Source organism: Eubalaena glacialis, unplaced genomic scaffold (genome assembly GCF_028564815.1).
Source record: "Eubalaena glacialis isolate mEubGla1 unplaced genomic scaffold, mEubGla1.1.hap2.+ XY scaffold_56, whole genome shotgun sequence".
NCBI classification, from domain to species: Eukaryota; Metazoa; Chordata; class Mammalia; order Artiodactyla; family Balaenidae; genus Eubalaena; species Eubalaena glacialis.
The window spans coordinates 2761338-2779713 of NW_026871455.1; positions in this window are offsets into that span (position 1 = coordinate 2761338).

Here is an 18376-nt window from a genome sequence, read left to right on the forward strand (position 1 = left end):
ACTTTCCCTGCTGTTAGTCTACCCCCGCCAGGTGGTCGGATGGAAAGGACAACTAAATGCGTCTCTGATTTTCCCCGAGTGTGCATGCTAGCACCGATTGGAGGTTGCTAAGGCTTGCCACCTAAGCACAGGTCGTGCGTTGGTTTAAGATATAGCCCAAAAATACAATAAGAAAAAAACTCCCCTGATAAGATTGGCATGACTAATTATATTCAGAACTTCATTGAGCCTATTCTCATACACTCAATTTACTACAGCTTTAGAGGTTTCTAACTTCTACTCAGATTTGTAAAGATTGGTCACTGGGAAATTTACTAGCTGTCATTGTATTCCAGATGGCAGAGTAAACAGGGACTAAAGGTAGAAACACCTGCAAAATACCTAATATGGTCAAAATTGTCAGACTACTTCTAAAATGTTATTGTTTAACCATCCAGACAAATGAGAAATGCCAGAGAAAAGTCAAATATAGATGTGTTTTCGTTCAGCCAAAAAGATGACAGTGAGAGGTGAGGTGAGGAAGCTGGCCCAGTGTGGGTTGTGGGACCAGGCACTTGAGACATTATGCAGGCAGCTGTGGTGGCAGCTCTACCACGTCCTCCAAGGGGCTGGTCTCTCAGCCCCCCAGACGGGCAGCTTTTCTTGGTAAACTCAGTGTAAGGATATCAGCCATTCATCAGGTACTTCTTTGGTTTCACACGTGAGCAGTATCCTTGTAGCTGCAAAGTTTACAAATGAGAGCCTCTGCCGTCACTAGTCTGTGCTCTGTGCTCTCCTCAACTGAGGCTTCTTCTTGTGTCTATCACAGCACCTATACCACGTCCTGAGTGTCCAGGCTTACAGCGGTGCTGCTTGAGACAGGGCTGTGACATTTCCTTGTCTAGCATGTAGCAGGCAGTGCATGAACATTTATTGGGGACAAGGAGGCTAAACTGCACAAGCATCTACTCCTAAGCTGATTCACACAGCTTGTGATTGCAGCTGAGCTCCAGAGACCTCACTGCCTGTGGTGGGCACTAAAGCTCTCACAGCTTGTTTCATCTGCCTGTTCTTTTCCCCCTGATAATATGACCCTTTTAGCTTCTCCTCCTAGAGGTTTGCATAGACCAAGTGGGAAGGACCAAAGTTGTTCCAGTCTTGTGTCAGGCTGTTAAAGCTCAACTACACTGAAAGCTCATGCGAGGTACAGTATCACGTGGGGGTGACTTTCAACAAGAGTTGTCACAGCGCCACTGACCTCAACAAGCTTATTCACTTTTTGTGTAAAAGTTTTAGTCCAATACTCTGCTCAAAAAGTGCAGAATGCACATTGTGTGAGGTTTAAGCCCTTTGCTCTTGCTCTAGGGCAAGATTTCTCAACCTGGGGATGAAAGACATTCTGAGCTGGATAATATTTTGCTGTGGGAGCTGTCCTGTGAGTTCTGGGATGTTGAGCAGCACCCCTGGCTTCTACACACTAGCATCTCCTCCTGCGTTGCAACCCAAAATGTCTCCGGATGTAGCCACTTGTCCTCTGGGGATGGGGGATTGGGGAAAAATTGCCCCAGCTGAAAATTGTTTCTCAAGTGACACCAGTAGATTGCAAGGAAAACCAAAACAACAGCTACAAAAACAACAACAACAAATGACTCACCAAGACTTGCCCAGTGATGGAATTATGACAAACTAAAGAATAGGCTTTCATTGTGTAGTAGCTTCAGGCTATTTTTGGATTCTTCTGTGCAGATAAGACTCGAAGCCCTCCATCTCTTAGTGGTATTTGGTCCAAGGCCCCAAGATGCCTTTACCTAAAGTGTGTTTAATGTCACGCTTGTTTAATATACTACCCTAGATCTGTTCCTCTGTGTGCCTGCATCAACAGCGTGTATCTACTTAGATTATACAATGTGAGAAAACAGAATCCTCATTATTTCAATAGCCTTCAGGGTAACAACTCACAATGAACCTAAACTAATTTTACTGATAATAGTGTGACTTTGTTACCAGAATATGTAGTAAATATTAGGAAACAATGTATTTTACAGTAATAATTCCAAATGAAGTTAAAGAAATTTAATCATCATGACTGTTTACCACCAGAATCAGGTAGTGTAGCATGTTAGGTGGTGCAGCAAGGGGAAGATGACAAGCCAAATATCTCTAACATGTTCCCAACTTACTCATCTCTAAAATATGGGGCACCACTCAGGGTGCACACGGATGTGCCACCCACACTCTGGCCCAGAAAACACACACTGCCCAGCTGCTGGAGTGCCATCAACAGGCAACTTCCAGCCAAGATCCCCTCAGCAGCCTCACCCATGCATGGGTCCCTCTCAGGGCTGCCACACCCAATGGTCAAGTGCAGAGGGGCACTTTCAACACCTGTGATGGCCACATATGCTTCAGAGTCCCCATGGGCTGAGCCAAGGCTTCCTCAGGGCTTGACACCTGCTCAACTATGCCATCTGGCCAATCCTGCTCCCTCTCTGCCCTGTCAGAGAGGGTGACACCTAATTTGCACTCTGCTTGCCAAAATCCATCTTAACATTCCCTTCCAGAGAAACTGACTTGTGACGGGGGGAAAGCAGTGATGTGAGGGATTTGGGAGCTAGACAGCTCCGCAGTTGGCAGTAAAAAGGACCCCTCCACGGGCTAGGTGGGGCACCCATAGTGTCTGAAATAGGTGATGGTCCAGGTGTGCAAACTCTCACAGGTGACAGGGTAGTAATTGCTAGTCACCATCGAAACCAGCAGAGGAGCTTCCGGGTAGAAAGAAAGCAGAGAAAGCTGAACCCCCTACCCAGACCCAGGATTTTGATAAAAGATATTTTCCCATATTGAGGTATGGGGAAGTCGTCTGGCTTATATATGAGTTAACTTGAGTGTTACGCATACTAACACAGCCTGCGTGTGACGTATTCAAACATTCATTGTGCTTCTGCTTTAATTATTAAAGAAAAGAGTGCATTGACTAGAAGTAAAGAATGTCCATGTTAAAAATAAAGATGAAACACCTCCCTTCCTGGGACGCCAATGCTGAATCTCCTTCAGTAATAAGCCTCACTTCCCAGGTGCCAAGGCCATGCTGACTTGCTGTGTATGGGATGATCTATTCTTTGTTTGTTTGTTTTGGTTTTGTTTTTGTTTTTTTCCCTGAAACCTTAAAGGAATGTATCCCTGAATTGTTTAATGTTCTTTTTTTCTGACAATATATAAAACTGTACTGAAAACCATGCTTCCCTGGGACAGTTCCTCAGAGCTATCTGAGGGGTTGTCTTCCAGGCTATAGTCCACAGTTTGGCTCAAATAAGATGCTTTTCTATTCCTATTATAGATTGTTTATTGATTATTTTCATCAACAATTTATTAGTTAAAGTAGCCAGGCTCCAAGTGCCAGACGAGGTTAGTCAGCCACCCACCAGAGGTCTGCTAGCCCGTGGGAGGTCAGGGCCGTGAGAGGGACCCTAACTTGGTAGTGGAATTCAGGAGGATGCCCCTGAGTGTTGACGACCACACTCTTCTGACCCCTGTGAGCCTGCAGAAATGGCCAACCGTCCCTCTGGAGACCAGGTGCCGCCCCTCCATTCTGTTCTTGCAATGAGAATGAGTGCTTCGTCTCTTCTTCCTGCACAACTTCCGCCCTTTCAACTACCAGCCCTGGGGAGAAATTGGTAACCCCAAACACCCCCCCAAATTGCCACAGTGCTCACATGAATTGTTGGAGGAAGTAGCTGAAGGAGCAGACGGAATGAGATTTCCCTAGAGCCGGAAAAGTGCGGCCAGATGTGTCACTTGCGGGTAACGACCCCAGCTGCCACCCTCCCTTTGGCCTTCCAGGTGTAGGGGGTCTGCCGGATCCTTGCTAAGTCTATTTTTCCCCCTTCCCGGCCCTTCCCTATCATCACCCCTTCACCTTGAATCATGTTCAAGAAATTTGATTAAAAAGAAAATGTGTTCAGCTACATCCAGTGGAAACAGTGCTATTAAGGGTACTAAGAACAAGTAGAACCTTTCCCAGGCATTGAACCACGGCTTCATCCAGTCATGCCTAAGAAGGAACCAGTTAAAAGAGTGGGATGCCATGAACAGATGGAAATCTTTACAATGACTGGAGAGTTACTCTATTTAGAAAAAGAGAAGAGTCGTTTGATCCAATCCCAAGGTCATTCCACATGAGAAGAGATAAAAAAGACCCTTTTTCCACACCAGCAGGTGGATAAAGGAGCCATCAAATTTGTACTCAGAGGAGTTGATATCACGTGTCTAGGCTTAGCTTCTCCAGTAGCTAAGCTTTGCTCCGCTGCAGCAGATAGGATTGTTGCAATTGAGGCAGAAGGAAAACAGCTTGCTCTGGGTGCTGCAGTCGTGAAGATGTCTGCAGATGATGCTGAGAAAGTCAACACAGCAACTGGCATTGAAACATGTATTATTGAAAAGATTGGCTGTGGCACGTAAAAGCATTTAAATAAGCCTCAGAAGGAATGCACTTGGGCTCCACATGGATGCGGTGCAATATCTGTGTTTGTGTGTGTGTGTGACAGCATGACGACAACACCCCTGTGATTATGTTGAATAAATTCAACACATGCAGAAAAGAGAACCAAACAAAAAAACAAGTGTTGCCGCCTTGCTTGGAAACAGTGCAGACGAGCTGCCCCTGTGTCCTCTCCTGGCCATCAGGCTATAACTCTCCCGAAGGAGCTTCATGACCCATCCAGTGTGCTGGTGGGTCTGCGAGAAGACAGATGGGACTGAATTCTCAGTGTGTCAGCTGAGGTGCCCCCATGTGAGCGTCTGGACACGAACGAGCAGGGAAGAGTCAGGTGTAGGGGCGCTGAACTGGCTGGGGGGCTTCTCTCCCAGCATCCCGGCTGAGTCAGAGCCCCTCTCAGCCCTTCAAAGGGGAGAAGAGAGACGAGGAGATGCCTCAGCCACTACATATGGACAGGCAGCTCCCAGCTCCTGCGGACTTCCAAAGCTTCATGCTATGAACTGTCTTGTAATAACTTTGTTTTTGTCATTAATGTGCTAGATATTTTTTGTAGGATTAATCTGAAAACCGGTTATTACCACCGATGTCAGTATTGGAATTAGCTGCGCTAGAGACAGCCTACATTTTAACCTAAAGTTTACAACGAAGTTTTCGCCTCAAAGTTTTAAGGAAATCAAGACGAGACGAGAATAAGACAAGACACCACAGAAACTGCTTGGTGAATGGGCTTTATATTCACTTTAAAGAAAATTATCTTTGAAAACTTAGAAACGTTTAATTATGCATATTGTTATTAGCATGAAGGTGAGAGATCAAAATGAATTATGAACCTGGATATGCTTATAGCAGTATTATGTGGTTCTGTGATAAGCTTTCTGCAGTGTTCTCAAATAGCAGTGGAAAACCCCAAAACAGGAAATGGTGACACCTCAAAGTCATGCTGTTAAATGACAAAAGCAAGCTTCGAGGCAATACAGAGTATTTAAGACAAGTAAAAATGAAACTATATTATCTGTGAGTAAATAAAAATATATTTGAAAATGTTTTTTTTTAAGTTGGAAGAATATATACAAATGAACCATGGATACCTTGATACGGGTGAACAAGAAATTGTACTTTTACTCTGAATTATCCAGTTTTGTGTGTGTGTGTGTACTTGGAACTCAGGATGAACTTGAACAAGAGTGTACACTGTTTGTATTTAAAAACACGCGCACACATGCACAACTTTACATGTGATTACATAGAAATGTCTTGTCATACAGCCTAGAGTCAAGTCAAATAGTAAGTTACATGGAAGAGAATGGGTCTTTATTTAAGGATTAAAGACAGAACACACTCGAAGCACAAATAATGAAACCCTCGCTGCACAGTAGTCACTAGAACATTCCTTGAGCACTCGCTGGGTTTAAGCCAGGCTGGAAATCAGTTATTTGTCTAAAACAAGTGAGAATTTATGCCAGGTTCCTAGAACACACATGTTTAATTAACTTGGCTGCCAGTATCTCTCCGGGGAAGAAAATGTACATTTTATTCTGAAAACCCGTTTGGGCCTGTTCTATCATGGATTGGTCCATTAAAAACAAAACTCCCAGATCAATATTTAAAAATACCAATTTTGCGTACCTGAAATCTTCCTCATTCTTAGAGCTTTTTCTTTTTCTGTCATCTGTTCAACACAGTGTAAAGTAAATACAGTCGATCTGCAGCAAGAGCCGCTACTCAGGGGGCTCTGGGCTTTGGTCCTCACTAGAGTTGAAATGGCAAAGAGCATGTTTGATGCAGAACTCTAAAGGCATTTTGCTACTGGATAATCTGGATCTACAGAAAGCACATGATAGCCTGATACTGCTTCCTACATCTGCCACAATTTAAAATAATTTTCTAATGTTTTATTTTCTGTAACCTGAGATTGGGGATGTTGGGGAAAGAGTATAAATATAACTATTTACATAACTCATTATTAATAGAGTATAATTGGAAAGTATAATTAGACTTGAGTCTAATTCACCTTCATATCCTAGTTCCTGTGGCTCTCAGTAGACAAGGCTCAGGTTACATTCCCGTCTCATTTCTACAGACTGGACAGTAGGTGGCACCTTCAGCCAGTTTAAAAAACAGTTCACTGGTTTGGTTTGTTGTTGTTTTTTAACCAGTTTACCACACTTGGGCAGGAACCTAATCTGTTTGGTGCATAAGTGCATTAAGTCCTGGCCATTGTCATGGGAGAGTAATTTTAGAAGAGCACAAAGCCATTTAAATAGATGTGTATGAAGTATTTACAAATAACCACAGGAAGAGACTTTCCCTCTCTGTAGATCGAGATTATCCAATAATGAAATGCGTTTAGGGTTTTGTGGCTGAAATACTCTTTGCCACTTTAATTTCCGGTAATGATAAAAGTCTGCCTGTGACCAGCCTTAAACTAGTTTTTCCTTTGACCATGGCCAGACACAGAGACTTTATATAGTTAGGTTTTCTTGTCTGGGAGAAAAAAAAAATTGACTTAGCTGCTCTCAAGTGGAAAACAAAGTATTAGACCTTAAAATGTTCCAGTAGAGTGCAGGTCAAACATTCCTGATTCTAGAGACTTCATAGAATGTTTTTAAACCTTTTCAGCCACCAGTCGCTCTTGATTCTGAAAGCTTACTTTACTACGTACTGTTCACAATGGAAATGTGTTGAAATCACTGCAGCTATGGTCTGCTCCAATGCACAAGGACCTCTACAGACTAGGAACAGTGATAAAATATTCTGAAGGGGTAAATCCAGGGCATTTAATTTTATTTGAACAAAAACCTGTGCACAAACACATTTTATACATGACTTCAGGGAGACCACAGGCTCCCTGGGTTCCCTAAGCCCCTCAGATTAAGAGCACCTGACCTGGGGGTGAAAGAAAACAAAGGCACCCCTACCACCCTCCCCATTCAGACCTCTCGTCCCATCTCAGCCACACCCATGGGAAGGCAGGTGGACACTCAGCACACGTACTGTCCCAGCTGCACAGCGGTCAGACATGTTATACGAAGCAGATCCTCCGCACTGCACCTCTGCTTCCTACATCCTGCTGGCCCAGAAGGAGATTTAGAAAAAACACAGAGGAGAACATCAACTCAGCAGAGCAGGCTCGAAGCACAAGGGAGTGGAGAAACAGGAAGCACAAATCGGCACAGGGAATGACTGACTTCTGACGGTTTTGTTGACAACAGATGTGGGTGAAGCCATCCTGCTCCCTGCTGATGGCATCTCTGTATCTGCAGGCACTTTCTCTTTGCCTCGCAATGAAATGCAACTGCTTGTCAGAAGGTCGATCTCTTTTGTCATCCATAGATCCTCTTCTCCCGGCTGTCACCCCTGTAACCCAGGACTGTATGCTGATTGTTTCATTGGTTGTTAACACTTCTATAAACGGAGATCTAACTGCCAAGAGTTCAACATCCCAGTGCTCTGTGAGGTCCCTCCACAAATTCAGTCCCCAGAGTCATCTCTGAAGTAGCTAAAAATGCCACAAACTCAGGATTGAAGATATTATTGTGGGAACATGAAATAAATTTAGAACCTTAGAAAGTCTAATTGTAAAGGTATTTGTTTTCCTTTAAAGTCTGATAAGAAAATGACCCTCTTGCTTATCTTGTCTAAAGAATAAAGATGGACAGGTACTTACTGAAGAAAAGCTACAAAATTTGAGACTGAAAATGGAATTAAAAGCGAATGGTCTCATGAAGAATAACTACTCTGGGTTTGAGAAGTTAAGAGGAAAAAGAAATTGATTCAAGAAAAGATCTTATTCTTAGAGCTGAGACCGTATGCCATTTAGTCAAATTTCTTTTTCTGAAGGCCAGATCGCCTTGCACAGGCTTGTACAGACACAAGGCTGCAACTATCTTTTTTGTTGATCTACAGAGGGGTCCACAGCCACCACTCCAGACCACCGCATTGTGCAGCACTCGAGATGCTCAGGACTCTGTCCTACGTATCCCTGGGGAGTGACTCCCAAAGGGTCCATCCACTGGGCCTAGTTCTACATGTTTTTAAACACACTTTAAACCTCAGAAGAGAGCTCTCCTCTCTCCCACATGAAATATCCCTTCCCGTGTCACATCTCTTCACTGTCAACATGGTTGCTGGTGTTACAATCAGTCTTAAGATATGGTCTCCTGACTAATATTTCTTATTATAATAAAGTCAATGGTTTTATACAATATCTTACTGGCATTATTAATATGTCAGATGCAGAGAAAGAATTCAAGTATTAATGCAAATAATTGTCCTCCAGCCATATGAATTATCTAAGTATTGTCTCAACTGATAATGAATGTACAGAGCCTTTTCATAGGGAAAAATGGGACAAAAGGTAAGAAAATTAGATCATGCTTAACCCATAAAATTAGCAGTGGTAGATGTTCTTTGAAAAGAAGAACACAAAGGATTATGAATCAGAAAACTGCTTCCAAAGTGAAAGAAAATGAACAAAAGCAAGCAGAAAATTCTCATGAGTAGACATTTTAGAGAAGTTGGATAATCTTTCTGGTAAAACAAATTTGACTTTCATCAGTTGGTAGAAATTGTGCTATAACTTTTAATCTTTAGAGGTTTAAAAAAATTTAATGTCCACATTTCTGAGAAGTTGATAATACGTGTACAAGGTTCAAGACCCTAAAAATATTAAATACTTTATATTGTATTCTGTCCCCTGCCCTTGCCTAGGACCCCCTGTCTTCAAAGTCAGCCACTGTGGTTGATTTCCCAAGTATCATTCCAGAGGGTCTTTTTATGTGAATACAAGCAAATGTGAATAGCTATTTTTCCTTCACTCCACATTTTCATACATAAATAGTTGTATAATGTTTCATTATATCTTCCTTATATTCAGTTGACAATATTTGGGGAAAAAAGTTTCTATCAGGACTTGTTTCCTACAAAGCAGTCAACTGAGTCGATGATGTAGTATAATGCATGTTGCCAGTCAACATTGGGATAAACACTAATATTCAACCATCTTTTGACATTACAAACAATGCTGCAATGCATAACTTTGGCCTATGTTATTCTACTGCTAAAATATATATAGGATAGTTTCTAAAGGATTTGTAGCCTCAAGTATTTGTAACTGAAATAGCATTTGATAAGATGTTACCAGTAAGATAGCAGGTACTGAGTTTTTCTGAGGAACCTAGAAATGGTCATTTCTCTTTATTTTATTATAAATTCAACTTCTCCTCTACCAGATTTCTCCTCAATCTGTGTTTAAAAACATTTTCCAACCTCTTCTACCCTTGTGACTTCTCTATAATCTGTTCTTCTTCTTAGCAGTGTCATTCATTTTCATGCCCACGACAGCCTGACATGGTCCCTAACTGCTGTCTGCCCGTCTCTCTTTGTCCATCATTGCTCAACCCACTCCACTGTAGATAGAGTCAACATGGCCAGACATCTTGTTGAGTATGAAAAAATGGATCATGGATGATTGTGACTCACTGAGCCTGGATGAGAGGAGACATCCAGAGGGAAGTTTAAAGTAGCTGGGGAAGGAGAAGAGGATTTAGGTTTCATCCATGGTCATCATTCAGGGGAAGATGCTACTGAGCCTTTACATAGGAACAGGAGATGACAGAATTGGAGGCAAGTACTTGCAATGGCCCAGAAATTACAGCTGAACTGAGAGGCAGGGACTCCAACGGGAAGAGCAAGGGAGAGAACACAGTGAGTTGGGAGGTCCAGGGGGCGATAATTTGTGGGTCAGGGCATCCAAAAGGAGGGAGCTACCAGGAGAGAAAACTCCACAACTTCCTGATGATGCCTCTGGGTCTCTGTCGAGTACCAATCTGAGCACACACAGGTGGAATTTCACAAGTCTGAGCAGGAACAATTTCTGTGGAAAGAACAATTACTGGAGAACTGTACATTGAATAATTTCCAAAGTTCATGTATGGCTGAGAATCCTCACCAGCCAGAGTGAAGAAACCTCCTTGAATACATGGAGCATTCAATTAAGACACAAGAAATTGTGCATATTAGAAGTGGAACTGATCACAAGCCCTAGAATAAAGGATACCCTAGGACTGTACTAAAGGATACTCTAGAACTGTACTAACAAACGTTAAAAATAAGACTTGAAAGAGTCTAAGTGATATGCAAGTAATCGTTTCCTACCAGAAAAAAAATTTTTAAATTAACACTTTAAAAAACATAGGAAAAAACCCTCACTTTTATAACCCAGGAAACTCCAAGGGATTTAGGGGCCTTGTGTGAGACCCCAGGTCAGATAGATATATATTTTTATATATACATTAGAATATTCAAGAAATTGACTACTTTCTGGAAAAATATGAATTCTCAAGACCAATATTTAAAACAACTAAAGCAAAAGAAAAATAATCAAGGAAGGATATAAAATAAAAATTTTCAACAATTACGTCTGAAAATCACGTATGGGCTATGCAAGTAAAAAAAAAAAAAAAAACAGCTGACTACAAAATTAACAAATAGTTTCAGAGAATCAAGAATAGAGGAAATCTGTGTTTTATGAAAATAATTTAACCCTGATATCAGACATAAATGATACGAAACGAAACCACACACCAATTGTACCTGTTGGTGGGATTGGACATTGATACAGCCACTATGGAGAACAATATGGCCGTTCCTTAAAAATCTAAAAATAGAACTACCATATGACCCAGCAATCCCACTACTGGACATATACCCTGAGAAAACCATAATTCAAAATGACACATGCACCCCAATATTCATCGCAGCACTATTTACAATAGCCAGGGCATGGATGCAACCTAAGTCTCCATCAACAGATGAATGGATAAAAAATATGTAGTACATATATAAATGGAATATTACTCAGCCAGTGAAAGGAATGAAATTGGGTCATTTGTAGAGACGTGGATGTACCTAGAGACTGTCATACAGAGTGAAGTAAGTCAGAAAGAGAAAAACAAATATCGTATATTAACGCATATATGTGGAATCTAGAAAAATGGTACAGATGAACCTATTTCCAAAGCAGAAGTAGAGACACAGACATAGAGCACAGATGTATGGACACCAAGGGGGGAAAAGGGAGGTGGGATGTATTGGGAGATTGGGATTGACATACATACAGTACTGTGTATTAAATAGATAACTAATGAGAACCTGCTGTATAGTACAGGGAAGTCTACTCAATGCTCTTTGGGACCTAAATGGAAAGGAAATCCAAACAAGAGGGGATATATGCATACATATAGCTGATTCACTTCGTGGTACAGCAGAAACTAACACAACATTGTAAAGCAACTATACCCCAATTTTAAAAATCCTATTTTATTAAAATACTAATTAATAATGTATGAATTGTTGAATGCTAACGGACGATTTCAGATTATGAGATTTCTCAATAGTTAATGAAAAGACGCTGAAAATCCTTAAAAATATAACAGTTCAAAGGACAAGAATCATAAAAAAAATGCACAAAGCAACTGACTTTCTACTTTTAAGATATAGAAAGTATATGTATAAATCTCACCCATAAAAAAGCAACTAAAATTTAAAATAAATATATTTTAAAGGAATATAGAGAATGAATAAGTAGAAAAAAATCAAATTTACAAAATACCATTTAAAAAGACCAAAAAAAAAAAAGAGAGAAAATGTCATGATTCTGTACAACACCAAATATTATAGAGATATCTACCTTTCTCGATTTTAATTCTCATAAACTTCCAATCAAAATCCTAGTGTGTTGTTAAGAAAGAGATTAAGATTTAGCTGAAAGTCAAGCTAGAAAATTTTTTGAAAACAATGAGTGAAACGTGCCTTACTAATTATATATATAAAGCTAAATTAAGAGTGTGGTTCCAATACAGAAAAAGATAAACTAGTGTCGACTTAAAAAAAATGCACAACGTGAGAGCTGCAAGTTAAGTTTTATTTGGGGCAAAATGAGGCCTATAGCCCAGGAGACAGCATTTCAGAGAGCTCTGAGAAACTGCTCCAAAGACGCAGGGGGAAGGTCCGTATATATGTGATTTCGGTGAAGGGGGAGTACATGCAATCGAGCACATATATTTTTTGCAGAATGTTTCTGTTAGTCTCGTGAAGGTTACTGCTAGTCTCGAGGAGCAGACCTCACCATGAAAGATCTTAGTGTTTTTCTGGATATGAGGGGATACAAGAATTGGGCTCCTAAAATCTTCTCCTGAAAGTATCTAACTCTCTGAAGAGTTTTCCTGCCAGTTTCCCCAGAGCACAGACGGCCTCATTTCTGCTCTCCACCCTGAACTCTTTTCAGGGGGTGTTGAAGGTCAGTGGATGAAGCAGCTGCACCAGCACATGATTTAATCCTTGTCGAGGTAGATGACAAGTGCCAATTTGTAGCTGAGACTAGCATTACCCTAAATGTAGATTCTAGGATGAGAGCCTATATGATAAAGGTATTACAATCAATAGAAGCCATTATGGACCATACAATAAGTGGTGATGAAAAACTGGGTAGTTAGTTTTCTTTAAAAAGTATTTACATCTTCACTCAAAACCATACATAAAAATAAATTTGATATAAATTTAAACAGGGTTTTATTTAAATATATATATATATGAGATTTCTAGATGGGAAAATCTGATACATAGAAAGGATAGAAGAAAAATTACATAAAAATGGGAAACTTGAAGAGGTTAATATTTATATAAGTTAATATTTTTAACATTAAAACATTAACACAAATTGATTTAAACACAAAGAATAAAACAGATGTGAAACACACACACGAATGATGTGCACAGAAAATTCCTTTGATTAAACAAAAATACAAACATAAAACATTGATCTCACAAGTGAAAAATAATACAATCCTTTCTACCTTTAGGAAAACTCTCAAAACATGGTACAATTAAATCAAAATGGTGAACTGCCACATACATAAATTGGTACATTTCTAGAAAGCAGTTTTTAAAGATGTGTTAATAAACCTCTTGTAACTCCATCTTTAGAATTTTACTACTAACAGGGGGGAAAATGATATGGGGACGTGTTTTTCCATAGAAAAGGTATTCAAATACTTTACTTTTAAGATGGAAAAATTGTGAAGAGCCCTAAATCTACAATCTAAATAGCAAGGAAATGGTTAAACTATATTGCACATGTTCCTGACATAACATTATTCAGGCATTATCATAATGTCTATGAAGATATTAAATACAGGTCAATAAATGCATCATAGCAGCTACTATTTACATTACATGTTACATACGTTGAACCCTTAACTTTGGGAATCTAATTTAAATCCTTAGAGCAGACCTGGAAGGTGGGTTGTGTCATCTGCAAATCAGATGCCCAAACCCGCATTCTTTCAATGCATTGCTCCCAAAATTATATATTACATTACATTATATATACATGGAGAGAGAGAGAAATCAACAATATTTACATGTGAGTTTATTAGCAGTGTAAATATATAAAAATGTTACTAGCTCTTTCTTTGCGATAGAGATGTGCATGATTCTTATTTTCTTGGTACTTTATAAATTTTGACAACACATTACTCACATAATCAGGGTAAAAACCCATTTAAAAACGATGAAGCATCCAAAATATAGATGAAAATTTCTGGGATATTATTTTTAATTAGGTAAAAATTTATTGATATTTCTTGGAGTGCATTTATTTTAGAGTTGTTTAATCAAAGTAAGTTGAAGATGTTGTTAAGACAGTGTGGGGCTCCAGAACAAGAAATGTTCAAACACTGGCTTTAACCATCTCAGATAGTCATGGTCATTACTTTTTAAAATCTAAAGTTAGAGAGCAGGGACTATAGTGCCTCTGGAACTACTAACCCTCTTTTATGGATTTTCATATTTCAAAATGTTGTTCTCCACACCTATTGAAGCTCATACTACCTTAGCATTATATTATAATATTCTATATTTAACCATACAAAAGCCTACAGTTTTTTTGATTGCATAATCTGAGAACTGAATTCATTCAGAGAAAATGACTCAACGGAACATGGAAGCCAAGGTAGGCTTTACACCTTAGTACTCCTTTTTTCCATAATGTGTTATATTAATTATTTACAAATAATTGTTAAAGACCCTTTGCTTCAATTCCTCCAACTGCAGTTCGTGATCCTTAGGGATCTCCAGATTTAAGGCCATACATGCTCTTTCATAGCCATCTTGTAGAAAGATATTAATACATTGTCAGAGTTGCAATAAGGTATTGCTCTAACGTACCTGACATACAGGGAACAATTTGAACATATTCTGAATCTCACTTGTGTTCACATGTAATTTTGTCCAGAGAAACAGTTGGTGAATGGATGCACAGCTGCACCCAGAGGAACCTAGCCAGGTGGAAAAACACAAAACACACACTTGCACACACCTCAAACAGCTACCCCACTCACATCAGATGTTACAGCTTTTTATGGGATTTCAAATCATCCTTCTCTCACTGCTTCACATTCATCCACAAGCTGCAACCCTTCTGCCACCCAGATTAACCAGCAAACTGCAGGCCCTTTTCAAGATAAAGTGCCATATTTGTTGTGGGTAAATATTTAACAATTTAGCACATATAATTACACTACTATTTTTAATAGGGTTTGTCTTAGTTTGGGCTGCTGTAACAAATATACCATAGACTGGGTGGTTTTGACAACAAACATTTATTTCTCACAGTTCTGGAGGCTGGGGAGTCCAAGATCAAGGTGGCAGCACTTGTCTGGTGAGAGCTGTTTCCTGGAGAGGTATTTTCTGGGTGAAGAGCAGACAAAGCAAGCTCTTGGTTGTCTTTTTATATGGGCACTAATCCCATTGATGAGCGCTCCACCCTCCTGACTTAATTATTTCCTGAAGTAACATCACATAACTTCCAAATAACATCACATTGGGAATTGGTCTTCAAAATATTAATTTTCAGTGGACAGAAACATTCAGTCCCTAGCAGGGTCTTATTTTTTAATGTACCAATGACAGTTTTTGAGTATTGGGCCCTAAACCCATTTCCCTACAAGCCCTGTGGTTTTGGTTTTTTTGTTCCTGCTTTTCATTTTAAAATAGATTTTTTTTCAGTTTTATTGTGGTATAATCATGAAACCTTCATACTGTTTTCCATAGTGGCTGCACCAATTTACATTCCCACCTACAAGTGCACAAGGATTTCCTTTTCTCCACATCTTAACTAACACTCATTCTTTTGTGCTTTTGAGGGCAGCCAGCCTAATGGGTGTGAGGTGATATCTCACTGTGCCTTTGATTTTTATTTCCCTGATGATTACTGATGTTGAACATCTTTTCATGTATTGTTGCCCATTTGCATGTCTTCTTTGGAAAAATATCTATCCAGTTCTTCTGCTCATTTTTTAACTAAATTTTTTTTTCTTTTTGTTATTATTGTTTTGCTATTGACTTGTGTAGGTTTTTATACAATCGGCATATTAACCCCTTATTAGATATTTGCAAATACTTTCTCCCATTACATAGTGTGCCTTTTCACTTTGTTGATGGTTTCCTTTACAGTGTAGAAACCTTTTAATTTTATGTACTCCCACCTGTTTCTTTTGGCTTTTGCTGTCTTTGTTTCTGGTGTCAAATCCAAAAAAAAAAAAAAAAAAAAAACATTGCCAAGACCGGTGTGAAGGAGCCAGTCCCCTATACTTTCTTGTAGGAGTTTTATGGTTCCAGATCTTACATTTTTCTTCACTCCACTTTCAGTTGATTTTTATGAGGGGTATAAAATACAGATCCAGTTTTATACATTTACATGTGGCTGCCAGTTTTTCAAGCAAAATTTATTGAAGAGACTATCCTTTCTCCATTGAGTATTCTTGGCCCTGTTGTCAGACATTAGTTGACTGTACATGCAGGGGTTTATTTTAGATTTCTCCATTCTGTTCCATTGGTCTTTGTGTCCATGTTGATGCAAGTATTATACTGTTTTGTTGACTATAGCTTTGCATTGTAATTTGAAAGCAAGAAGTGTGATTCCTCCAACTTTGTTCTTCTTTCTTGGGATTGCTTTAGCTATTCAGAGTCTTCTGTGGTTCCACAGAAATCTTAAGATTGTTTTTTCTATTTTCGTGAGTAATACCATTGGAAATTTGATACGTTACATTAATTATTTTAATTACATTAAATCTGTATGCAGATTGCCTTGGGGAGAAGGGAAATGTTGCCAACATTAATTCTGCCAATCTATGAACATGGAATATCTTTCCATTTATTTTGTAAACACATGTACCTAAATCTTTGCCAGCATTTCTGATTATTTTCTTTTCTTTTCTTTTTTTTAAACATCTTTATTGGAGTATAATTGCTTTACAATGGTGTGTTAGTTTCTGCTTTATAACAAAATGAATCAGTTATACATATACATATGTTCCCATATCTCTTCCCTCTTGCATCTCCCTCCCTCCCAACCTCCCTATCCCACCCCTCTAGGTGGTCACAAAGCACCGAGCTGATCTCCCTGTGCTATGCGGTTGCTTCCCACTAGCTAGCTATTTTACATGTGGTAGTGTATATGTGTCTATGCCACTCTCTCTTTATATGTATTCTCAGAAGTAGAATTACTAGCTCAAATACCATAAATATTTTACAATTTTTAATGCATATTACCAAATGATGCTCCAGAAATAAATGGTACCATCTACATTTTCCAATCCATCATCTAAGAGTGCTGGTTTCACTGCATCCTCACCACCTTTACCTTTGCATTTTTTTACTGACACCTTGCTAGTCAGATATACAAAAATAAATAAATAAATAAATAAAGTTACTTTCACATCTGGATGAAGTGCTTATGGAGATTCTGACTAATGGGAAATTCTAAGGAGGATAATTTTAAGTGTTTAGATATGATTTTAGTTAATTGTAGCTGTTTCTTCCCTACAAAATTATTTTGGGGGTTGAATACAGGAGCGTGCTTTTCTATATTTTCTTCCTGGGGATTGAAGCCTCTGCCTGTCACCCTGTTGCTCCGACTTTGTACTTTACTATTGTTCTCCCACTACCCTGCCCTGTCGCCTCCCCTAGCCAGAGACACTGTTAGTAACGGAGTTCCACCAGCAATTTGCCAGCGAGTGTAATGAAAAGCACCCACAGGCTGATGATTTTCATCTGGGTCCTGAAATATGAATTAATGTGATTTGTCTGGAAAAACTCTCATAAAACATGAACTCTGTTAGGGTGTGGGTGGGTGATGAGAGAAAACAGTGAAAACTGTGTGTGGGGGCAGAGACATCCATTTGGCTCCCAACAGCCTGGCCCACTTCTCTCCTAGAGCAACTGAACACTCGATATTTAACTGAGCGCAGGGCTGCCCGAGACTACAGACGTTCCCGGCCTCCTGTGCAGCTGGGTTACTTGTGTGACTAAGCTCTCCCTCCAAGATGGAAGGAAAGAAATTTGTGCAACTTGTAGGATATTTCCTACATGGGAGAGGCAGGCCTTACTTTCTCCTTCTCCCTCTCTCCTATTTCACAAATGTAAACACTGAAACTGTAGCTCCATCCTGCTCCATGTCCACCCCGGAGGAGGCCAACTCCCCTAGGATGACAGAGCATCAGGGATGACAGAGAAGCTTCCTGAAGTAGGCTTGCGAGAGCAGCCCCGGACTGCCTGCATCCAGAACAGAATGTGAGAGAGATGTAAACTTCTGTTTGGCATAATTACGTGGGGGGCGGGGGGATGGGGCGGTGTGTTGCAGCAACTGAACTCTAACCAACACAGGAATCCTGGAAGGGGCTCCTCTCTGCACTTCCCATGGGTCAGGCTGCTCCAAGGACCACAGCTGTGTGATACTTTCAGCTCTCCCTTTCATGGGTGGTGGGTGGACAGCCAAGCTCAGCAACAATGCAATATCCTCTCCAGGCGCTTTTCCGGAAATCTACTGGGTGAAGATGGATG